The sequence below is a fragment of the Myxine glutinosa genome, chromosome 9, assembly GCF_964187855.1.
Source record: "Myxine glutinosa chromosome 9, kmMyxGlut1.1, whole genome shotgun sequence".
Lineage (NCBI taxonomy): Eukaryota > Metazoa > Chordata > Myxini > Myxiniformes > Myxinidae > Myxine > Myxine glutinosa.
In genome coordinates, this window is record NC_136269.1 from 44,881,525 (window position 1) to 44,893,388 (window position 11,864).

An 11,864-nucleotide genomic window follows, 5' to 3' on the forward strand; every position below is an offset into this window, starting at 1 on the left:
ACGTAGACAACTTTCGGACATCTTCCTAGTTATTCTTATTCTATGTCAGTTAAGGCCTCGTCTCCATTAATTATGACTCTTCGTTGCACCAGAATGTGATTATATGGCATCAGTAGTGAGTTTAGGACCTTTCCCATACCTCCTTCCATCTTCTGCCCCAACAATTACAACAACAACAGAGGAGATGGCGGCGGAGCGGGGGAGGATGCGTCCTCACACCGGCTCGATTAGCTCCAGACCATGCGCTCCACGGGGTTACCACGAAGGGGCTCCTTGTCAGCTCCTCGTCAAGGGCGGAGCCTGGTAAACCCCCCGCACGCACCCAATGAGAAGCAACGTGCCGATTCCACGAGGCGGAGCTAACGAGCCGAGGGCGTGTCACTCCCCGCCGGATATACGCGGCCACGCGCCGGATGTGACGAGAGATGCGCACCCAGCTTGGAGAAGGAAAGCCACCTGCGAGCGCTGAGTCAGATGCGCCCCTAGCTGGAGAAAGAACGTTGCCTACGACCGCTGAGAGGAAGAGAACCCGCCTGTGAAAGAACGTTACCACCTCGAGCGCTGTGCAACCTTCCGCATCTTTGGACCGGACCGGACCGTACTGTACCCTGCCCCGAGCCCAGGAGGACCTGGAGCCATCGATCCTGCCTTTCCTAGCCATCAAACCCCCGTGTGAGTCAGCCGTTGTCCCGTGTGTCTGTCGTCTGTCCGGGGTTAATATAAGAGTGTGTCTAAGTGCCTGTCTTCCTGTAATATACCTCTAGCCCCTGTAATCTAACCTTTTCCGTACGAATATACTTGAGAATCGAAACATTGGTGTCGTATTGTGTTATTGTAATCCAGCCGGGTGTCTTCTTTTTCTTATTGAGCCAGCGTGGCGCGGCTTCGTCAACGTCGAGTATAGTCGGGTAATTTGTGCGGACACGACGGCCATTCCGCTCGGCCCACTTTAACATCAAAGTCGTGTCTGTAACAATTGGTGTCGGGAGTGAGATTCGAGGCCCGACCAAATTTTGAAAAAAAAAACGAATAGAGGAAAAAAAAAAAATTTGGTCAAAATTTGGAGCGGCCGAAATTTGTTTTGTTTTACGAAACTCGAATTTTGAAAGTCGCGCTATGGCGGATCAAGACGGCTGGGGTCCGGTAGGGGAGAGTGAAGCAGGGTCGGTCCAGGACCAAATTGAGGGACATGAGGGACAGGAGGAGAGCGAAACAGCGAGGGTAGCAGGCACGCAAAATGGCGCCTCGCAAGAGCGCGCGGTAGCCGAGCCCGCTGTATCAACGGGCTTTAACATGCAGCCGATTGACATACAGGCCCTCATTGCGCAGCTACAGGCAGCTGTACAGATGAGTATGGGGAGCCAAATTGAGCGATTGGTGAGCGATTGGGAAACCAAATTGAAGAAATAACGAACCGAATGAGGGCTCGGAGTGAGCGATTGGGGTAATGGGAAACCAGATGGGGGTAATGAGGGACGAAGCGAGGGGTACCGGAGAGGGGTTAGACAACGGGATAAAGGAGGTGAAAAATGGGTTAATGGGGGTAGAAAATAGAATGGCTGCCCAGGAGAATCAGATAGAGGGAGTGAAAAATGGGGTAGAGGGAGAGGAGATTAGAAGAGGTGTGAGTGAGGAGGTCGGAGGAGTGCGCGAGGAGGTGAGGCACTGTGAGGAGCACATGGAGAAGGAGGTGAGAAAGGGACTGTAAAGTTACAAGGGGGCATAGAGGACCTGACGCAGGAGGTGGAGCAGCTGACGGTGGGACAGACGGAGTTAGTGGAGCAGGTTCAAAGGAACACTGCGGTATTAGGAGGGTTGAAAGCGACACAGAAAGAAGTGGAAGAGGGGGTGAGCGAAATTAAGAAGCGACGGAGAGGGGATAACAAAGAGATAAAAGAGGAGATGAAGAATTGGTCCAAAGTCTGTGTTTGGATCGTGATGTGCTCATTAACCGGATGAGGGATTCGCAGGTGATGAGGAGAAGCGAAGAGGAAGAAGACCTGGTGTAAGTGGTGACCAATATGGTCGTGCGTATGATGCGCCAGGGGATTTAGAAGCTTGGGGGTCGAGATGGACCGGGTGTTCGTGAGAGGCCGTTGGTGAAGTGTGCGACAAGTCTGGTGTGCGAAAAAGGAGGTGTGCGAGAAAGTCCGACTCTGGGGTGTGTGAGGAAAAAGTGCGTGCCAAGGAGTGAGGGTGCTGGCGAGAGTGAGTCGGTCGTAGCGCGTGTGCGAGGGGGCACATGGAAGCGCGGTGTGGTGAGTGTTACAGAGGATGTAACGGGAGAGTGTGCGCGAGAAAGGTGTGTGACGGACAGGTGCATGGGGAAAGAGTGCGCTGTCAAAAGTAAGGAAGAATGCACACCTGTGGTGAGTGTTACAGAGGTGTAACGGGAGAGTGTGCGCGAGAAAGGTGTGTAACGGACAGGTGCATGGGGAAAGAGTGCGCTGTCAAGAGTAAGGGTGAGTGCGTTGTCAAGAGTGGTGGTGAGAGTATTGAGAGTGACAAGGAGAGTGAGTTAGTTGTGACAGGTGAGCGAGGATGTACACCTGGGATGAAGGATGCACACCTGGAATGGTAGAGCGTGAGTGGGAATGCACGCTGGAGTTGGTGGTGAGGCACGTGGATGGGTGTGCGAATGAGGGCACACCTGTGATTGTCACAGAGGAGGGGGCGCGAAGAGGTGTGTTGGTGTGGTGTGCTACCAACGGATGTGTGCCAAAGTGTTCGGTGGTCAGGTGTGTGACCAAGGCTGTGAGTGGAATGGGTGTACCTGGGTGTGTAAGGAAGGTACGAGGAGCATGGGCACAGCTGGATGTGTGAGCAAGGAACGGGCCTGCGGGGTGTAAGCGTCCAGGTGAAGCATCGACGTTACACGGGTTAGAGGTTAGAGCGACTTTTAGCCGAAGCAGGCCCTCGGTGCGTGCCGGGCCTCGCTTTGAACGGCCGCGTCCAGGCTCCACTAGGCGGAGCTGGCAGCCCGATAGGAAGGGTCGTTATGGCGACCACGTTTTGTGAGACGTGCCGGCAGGTCGAGATCGGGACATTGGATGGCTCCGTGCCGAGATGGTGCGTGGGATCTCGGCCCGGGTAAACCTCCTTCCCTGCACCGAGTGCTGGACGCATCCAGCCGCTGGCACAAAACAACCAGCATCCATTGCTTGGCTTTACGAAGCCGGGCTTTGGACAGGAATTGGCGCACCGAGAGGTATTAGTGAGTCGACTGGGTGATGAGGTTAGTGTTTTGGACCCAAAATTAGAGAAAAGCAAAATTGGATGATTGGCAAAGGATTGGCAGTAGTGATTGGCAGATGATGGGCAGTGATTGGCCAAATTTTTGATTTGTTGAAATTTGATGTGCAAAATTGGTAGTGAGAGACCCCGATGTGGTGGGATGGCAAATCCACCATCCCTCACAAAGTGGGGGCAAAGGAGCAATAGTTTATGGGGTGTATGGCAGTGAAAACTAGCCCGGGTGGGTTAGGTTATATGGATAGGGCCCTAGAAGATGACATTAGGTGACGTTAAGGTTAGTTAGTGACTGATACCTGTAGTGGGGACGCAGGTAGTTTAGTATGGAGGATAATGACGAGGGAGCGCAATAGTTTAAAGGGACGACTGGGAAGCGCAAGTTTCAGAAGGGAGTAGTTAGCTGAGATGATGCCGTGTGTGTGAGGATTGAACAGGTGTGATTGCACAGGTGTGCAACTGGACAGGTGTGTGGAGCAGTGTGTGAGTAGTGAGTGTGTGGATCAGCGCGAATGCGCTTGGGGAGAGAAGGGTGCAGGTGGCACCAGGTGTGAGAGCACAGGTGTGCAGGTACAGGTGTGTGGAGAGAGTTGGAGTGAGTGGTACGGAGTGGTGTGCATGGTGCGAAGGTGTGGATGGGGGAAGAGTGGACCCCTTTCACGAGTACCCGAGGCGGGTAGGGTAAGTGTTAGGTAGAGGGTGCAGGTAAATTGTGGTTGGATATTGGCATTTGTGGTGCGGTTGCAGAATGGTGTTGTGAATGGGTGCATTAGTGTTGTGGAAATGGCTGGGCGTGTAGCCTGTTAGTGTGTGTAGTTGGTTGGGCACTCCACCACTGTGAGGACGTCGGCCAGGTGAGGCCGCAGGTGGGCTCTGGGAGCCGGTAGAGTTGTGGATGGGGCCCGAGGATCCGGAGGACGGACCCGGGTAGCCCAGTGCCAGAGAGGGCACCGAGTGGGGAGAGTGCCAGAGGGCCTTCCCCAGGTAGTTAGGTTAGGGTAAGGAGCAGGTAAGCTCGGAGGCAACTGCAGTGGTGGAGGTGTGCAGGTGGGTAGACCCACTGGGAGAGGTACACGCCACAGCCCAGAAGTTGTGCGAGGGCACCGGGAGATGAATCGGGGGAGTGAGACCCCAAATTGAAAAGCACCACAGTTTGGCCAATGGGAATTGGTTTTTAGAACCCATAGTGTAAGAGGGCCAATGGTTTGGCCGGAGAAAGACCCCGGGTAGTGTAAAGTTGTTAAAGTCATTTAGGAAATAGTTAGGATTGATGAACCTGTCGCACCATACGCAGCCACTTACCTGTGGTGATGATGATGACTCCACACCTGTGTTTTCTTTGTTTGTGTTGCAGAAATGAGAATTGCTGTTGGATTTGTGAGACGCATCACGACGTGGATGAGACATTGGGGTGATTCCATCTCTCCCTCCCTAGGAGGGACTGATGATGAATTGGTAATGGCAAATTTTGATGTGCAGTTGGAGATGGCAAATTTTGATGAGAGTTGAAAATGGCAAATTTGATTGGTTAGGAGGGAGAGAAGACGAATTTGGTTTATGGGAGGAACGGGGAAGACAGTAGGGATGTTTGTTGATTTGTAAAGTAGATGTTTATGGGTAGTGTTGTGTTGTGTGGATACAGTAAGGGGTAAGGGAGGGGCCATGTAGGTTACCTGGTGGGGGGGGGGGGGGGCGTACGATAGGAACGTACCTGTCTCACCTGGTTCCCATGTGCCCCCAGTGTGCATCACCTTACATTGCGTGCACTTTTGCGCCCTTACCACCTTACTCACTTGTTTCTTCTTTTGTCTCCCACCTCCGAGGATCTGGCTTTGGGGTAGAGAGAGAGGAGAGAGAGGTGCTGGCTGCGCAGTTGTGGGCCTGCACTTTCGCTGTTTGCTGCCGGGATCGATACACCATATGGACCGCAATGTTTGTGGCCACCCACAATGGACCGCAGTTCGTTTGCGGCCAAGCACCACCCGGGGATGGACCTATGGATCAACGTGGCACCTATGCCATACAGGTGAACCACTAATAGTTAACACCACCAAGTGCACCACAAGAAGAGCAAGAGACACCTGCAGGGTTAGGGGTTGTCGAATTTATTTTTATTCCAATGAACAATGGTGACTGCACCGATTGGTGGTGGGGTGGTGCTGTTGATGCTCGGGAAGGGTGCTCTGCACGTTATTAAAGGCCGTCGGCCACAGAGCACTCGTGGGTTGGTGTATCGATGTTGGCAAGCGCGCTCTCTCTATGCATAACATCTGCATGTGTTCCTCCAAAAACAGGTCCTGGATCGTAGTGTAAATAGCAGCGTAGTCGTGTAAATAATGCTCCCTACCGGCTGTATGTGTAGTTTGCGAATTCTTTCCGGATTCGGTTATCCTGTGGGTGTGTTTCTGTGAGGAGAAGGGTGCAACGTCGCAGGGGGACATATTTACTCATTTGTGAATATCTGTAAAACTGTCGCACTCAGGGTAGAGTTAATAGTAGAGGGAACTACATTGCGTGCCACACTAAAGTAGGTAAAAATTTATCGGGTCGGGACGCCCCGAGGGTAGAGAAGGGTGCAATGTTGCGAATATGGAATTTGGCCTCCATATCCGCTTGTAAATATTCCCCTATTTTCTCCAATACTCCCCAACTTTCCCCGATCCCCCATTCCCTAGTCCCATTGCATGTAAATAACAATCAGTAGAGCCGACCTTCCCCTTATTCCCCCATTAAATGTCGTGCCCAGGTCCACCGCACCACACGTAGACAACTTTCGGACATCTTCCTAGTTATTCTTATTCTATGTCAGTTAAGGCCTCGTCTCCATTAATTATGACTCTTCGTTGCACCAGAATGTGATTATATGGCATCAGTAGTGAGTTTAGGACCTTTCCCATACCTCCTTCCATCTTCTTCCCCAACAATTACAACAACAACAGAGGAGATGGCGGCGGAGCGGGGGAGGATGCGTCCTCACACCGGCTCGATTAGCTCCAGACCATGCGCTCCACGGGGTTACCACGAAGGGGCTCCTTGTCAGCTCCTCGTCAAGGGCGGAGCCTGGTAAACCCCCCGCACGCACCCAATGAGAAGCAACGTGCCGATTCCACGAGGCGGAGCTAACGAGCCGAGGGCGTGTCACTCCCCGCCGGATATACGCGGCCACGCGCCGGATGTGACGAGAGATGCGCACCCAGCTTGGAGAAGGAAAGCCACCTGCGAGCGCTGAGAGGAAGAGAACCCGCCTGTGAAAGAACGTTACCACCTCGAGCGCTGTGCAACCTTCCGCATCTTTGGACCGGACCGGACCGTACTGTACCCTGCCCCGAGCCCAGGAGGACCTGGAGCCATCGATCCTGCCTTTCCTAGCCATCAAACCCCCGTGTGAGTCAGCCGTTGTCCCGTGTGTCTGTCGTCTGTCCGGGGTTAATATAAGAGTGTGTCTAAGTGCCTGTCTTCCTGTAATATACCTCTAGCCCCTGTAATCTAACCTTTTCCGTACGAATATACTTGAGAATCGAAACATTGGTGTCGTATTGTGTTATTGTAATCCAGCCGGGTGTCTTCTTTTTCTTATTGAGCCAGCGTGGCGCGGCTTCGTCAACGTCGAGTATAGTCGGGTAATTTGTGCGGACACGACGGCCATTCCGCTCGGCCCACTTTAACATCAAAGTCGTGTCTGTAACAATATATATATATATATATATATATATATATATATATATCAAGCTGTGGTGTCTGTCTGGGCATTCGTCTGTCTCCCGTTTATGGTGGCCGCTTCCCGCACTGCATTTGCAAAGCTGCCGATTGGTTATTTTACATTTTCATTTCAGTTTTCTTGATGCAATATAGTCAGTCACTTTATTGTCCCCTTACAATAATCTAAAAAATCAACACGAACATCCTGGATTAAAGTAGACTTAATGCAGATCTTCATGGAGTAACACACAATTTAAAATAGCTATATTTTGCTCTCTTTTTAGACAAACGCAACCTCCGCCACCCGATGTGGCACTACCATTTTGTGGTGGGTGGTATAAGTAGCTCAGTGATTTGGCTCTGAGTGAAACCAAGAATGCAACACAATTAACCTTTTGAAAGTGCATAAAATATTCTTTGAATTGATAAATGAACTTTAACTTTCCCCGTGACTGGGGGCAGGTACTTTTGCTAGTATAACCACAATTTATGTCATTACACCCATGAGTGATCAAAGGGGATATTTGGACCCCTTAAGATACTCCCCAATTTCAACCTCCTACCCTACGCTTCATGGAGCGATATCAGTCCATACCCTAATAATCTACACGGTCCTGTATAACCATGACTCATTGGAAGCACAATATGATGTCACAAAAGCACCCAAAGATATTATCAGAAGTTTGTTGTTTTTCCCTATAGCCATATTCCCACGCCTCCTCTCTACCTCCCACAGATCTCCCGATGTCCCTGCTCTCAAATGTTGTGCTTGTGTGCTTCCCCCTCTCCCCATCTTGTCTCCCGCTCCCTTTATTTTGTCTTATGTGTCCGTTTGTTTGTTTTTTTGTCATTGTTAGCTCTTACACGAGCCTCAATCTTGTATACACAAAAAAAAAAAAAAAAAAATTGGGTCAAGTATCTTTTGGAGTCCATATTTTTCCTACACTTACCCCAGTTATACCCAGCACTCACTACCTATTTATACCACTGTATTATGCGGCAACCACGTGCTCGAACATCTCACGAACCTTGACCAACACGATGCGTTTCCGTTGATGCCGCGACCAAAGAGGTTCGGATGTAACGGCCCGAGCTCCAACATCCTTGGCTGCCGCGGCACATGCGTAATCGCGCCATCAGATGGGCGCCAGATCGAAGGGAAGAGACGCCGGGAAGCGATTACACTCCTGGAGCAGAACTCTACAGTGAGCCCTTATCCTCGGCGTGGGAGGTGAGGACGCCGATGCACGAGTGTTGTTCCTTGGAGTTTTGAGTATTTTTAAAGTGTTAAACATTTGCAGCCACCCCAGCTTAAACATGGCGGTGAGCCATAAAAGGCCTCTAATGAAACGGAAATAATTTTGACCACGGTTGGCAGCGGCAGAAAGAAAATGAGGCAAAGAGGAACATGAATTACAATACAAATCCTGACTTCTACCAAATACGTCTGACATGTCCATTGAGAAGCCGGAGGTTTCCTGAATTGGCTTATTCATATCACGTAATTCCATTGCCCGTTTTTATCCCCCATTTGATCTGAGTGCTCCTTTATTGGCTTTCAAAGCATGGCAAGACTCCTTAAACGTTTATCCTAATCCATTTTTCGTTGACTAGGAACTACCATGGTCTTGTATGGGCTTTGTACATAACATTGGACACTCTGTATCCTTTCATATGGAATGCAAACCGATCGCATGCTTCCACATCATGCAAATCATGCTCAAAATAAAAGGTTCATACTGATCCAAAATGTGTTGCTCAAAAATCGAAATTGTAAAATTGAAGGTATCAGGGCTGGGGTATTGCAAATGGTATAGGTACACCTATTTATGTAGATCGTAGTACACCACCTGGTTTGTCTTTTTAGACATCGAGAGTGCCTGTGGGTGACACACCACTTGCTTTGAACCTATCAAGCATTCCATGGGAAAACGTATCCGTGGAAAGGGAGCCTCGATCAATATCTTAACGAAGCTGATGTATCGTAGTAATTCGAGGTTACCAAATGGTGTGACATCTGATTTAAGTCCTTGCCTGGTAACTTATGTTACCAAATTGTGTTTGTTGAAGTAACCTGCTACCCTTGCTTGCCTCGGATGTGCCAGTGATATGTACTCGAAACCGACAGCACCTGATGCGATGATGATGGAAAACTTTACCTTCGTCGCACCAGGTGATACAGGTACATAATTAATTTAATAACTAACCAGCGCATTCACCTAGTTTAGTCATAAGCCATCCATAACTTTTTGAAATATCATGTTATGTTTCCCTTTTCGCCTGATCCCTCAATGGTGAAGAATCACTTAAAAATTAAATAATTCTCATATCCGAATCCATATTCAGATCTTCACCAAAATCGAGTCGATTAGTCCTTGTCACACGCACAACCTCTCCACCAAGTTTCGTCCAAATCCGTCCACAACCTTTTGAGATATCCTGCTATATGTCGTTTTTGGCCCTATTTCCTAATTGTGAAGAATCCCTTAAAAAATCCTACTAGCCGGATCCTGATCCGGATCTTCACCAAAATCTAATCCTTTCGTCCGTGTCACATACACTACCTCTCTGCTAAATTTCGTCCGAATCCGTCCACAACTTTTTGACATATCTTGTTCACAGACAAACAAACAGACGGGTGAAAACATAACCTCCATCCACCTTTGGTGGCGGAGGTATTGAGTTACCTTACAAGGAAATTCAACACAGAAGGCTCATCAAGCCTACGCAATGGTTGCCAACCAATGGTTGTTGTCCGTGCTTTATCCGTTTTAAATGCTGACATCAAGCAAGGAAGCAGCACGCACCATTTTAAAGTCTTTGACATGACTCTGCCAGGGTTTGAACCTTTGCCCTCCCACACTCAGAAGGGGACACGCTACCATTACGCCAATGAGGCTGGTTTAATGATTCTTTCTGTTGGATCAAAACCAACACCTTCTTTAGTTATTAGAAGCTTTGACACAAGGTCTTCTCAAGTGCTGTACCTGTTTTCCATCACTTCCTGCTCCCCAACACTTTCACACCCAACTACTCCTTTGTTGTCTGTTTCTCCCCTCCATTATTTTAGCATGCCCGGCACAGACAATAAAATACCCGGGTTGTCCAACCCCCAGTGGGCTGCCAACGGCTCAACTCTAAGGGACCCAATTTACTCCAGTTTCACACAGGCACGTCCGTTCCAGGCAGATCCTGCTGGATTCCAAAGCATCTCAAATAAATAGTTGCACAACGTGCAATATCTTGCCTACGTGAGCCGTGCCCCCCAAAACCTAAAATTAGATCTTGCTTTTCTTTCTTTCATGCAGGTGAGTGAATATCATCCATGCTGTACTCATGCACACCTTCCTTGGTTCCTAGCAAGCTGCTCATTTGCTTGGGTCAGTAATAAGAAAGGGAGTCACAAGCGCATTGCATCGCCATCCACCAGCGATGGTTGCATCTTCCTGTTGATGCACAAAAGCACATTTCCTATTGCATTCTCATTTGTCAGTTGGTTGGATATTTATAATGTAAGCATCGTTACCTGAATATATGCATCACACCTTTCCTCCTACTCACTTACTCATTGAAGATTCTTTTCTTGTTTTTTTTCTTTTCTGAAAACGAAGTCAAGGCTTGTATAGGAGCATGTAACAAAGGAAGCAGGAGACAAGAGGGGCGAGAGAGGGAAGCACAACAACAGTAGGGAACAGGGACATCAGGAGTTCTGTGGGAAGAGAGAGCTTGAAGAGCAGATATGAGAGTCTGGTTTCAAGGTTTCCATCCTGCAGTTTGCGTAGTCCAGACTTGATGACTCCAACCGAATGTTCAGTCAGGCCATTTGAAGCTTAGTGTTGTGGGCTGACAAACTTGTGTCTGACACCATTGCTCCACGTGGATTCAGTGGATTCTGATCTTGAGAAGCATGCACCATTATCACTAACGATAACTCTGGGCAAGTCGTGTGTAGCAAAACAACGTCTCAGTTTCTCTATGGTTCCAGCTGATGCAGTACCATGTGTTGCGTCAGAGTCGATCCACTTTGAGTGGGCATTGGTGATGATTACTAGCATCTGACCGACCTTTCATTGGTCCAGCATAGTCTTGCTAAACTCAATGCCACGGTTTGGTCGGCCATTCCCAGGGATGCAGATGTGCCTTCGCTGGTGCATTCCTGGTGCTCTGGCATGGATAGCAATGTCAAACACATCCTTCATTACCAGTGTCTAGATTTGGCCAACATCCATAATTCCTAGCCAGCGACTTCATCTTGACTATTCTAGGGTGATACTCATGGAGTTCCTCCGTTACCCTGGGATGAAGATGTTGCAGAATCTCAGGTTCCGCAAAACCGCGACATGCCATTCTGCGGCAAACAAGCTGCCCATACAACATTGACATATCCCTGGAGAAGACTTCACCCCAAAACTAAGTTGGTGGTATTTGTACAGACCATGGTGCATGTTAATTGTCAGGTATTTCTTCACCTCTTCCTCAAAAATAAGTTGAAGTTATGCAGACTTGTGGTTGAGTTTGCTCAAACTTTGGCCTCTGCTCAACTTAGTGTAGAAGTCATCAATCCATAGGATTGGATTGTTGTCAAGTGCTGAGCATTTGTTGACTCGCATATTGTAGTCCCCATCAAAGATGAATACACTGATCAACTTTGACAATGGGGACAACAGGTGCAGCCCAATTTGGGTATTGAACTGGCTTAATGATGCTGAGTTCCTGGAGTCGATCGAGCTCTTTGTCAACCTTGTCGCACAGAGCAAAAGGGACTGGTCGAGCCTTGCAGAAAATTGGTTTTGCATCTTTTTCAATGTTGAGTTTAGAGGGGTAACCCTGCAAAGTACCGAGCTCATCATTGAAGATATCTGGATATCTGGCCAGGATCCCTTGAAGTGGTTTTGATGCATTGGTTGCATGTTGAT

The 11,864-nt window shown here is 49.0% G+C and overlaps 1 long non-coding RNA gene across 1 annotated transcript in view; it reads right to left on the minus strand.

The window, feature by feature from the left end:
* Positions 1 to 8,203, minus strand: part of LOC137435427 (uncharacterized) — a 40,064-nt gene extending 31,861 nt beyond the window's left edge. Inside the window, exon 1 of the long non-coding RNA XR_010986073.2 lies at positions 7,977 to 8,203. This is a non-coding gene — a long non-coding RNA (uncharacterized LOC137435427). The remainder of the gene's footprint in view (positions 1 to 7,976) is intronic.
* Positions 8,204 to 11,864: the final 3,661 nt, after the last annotated feature.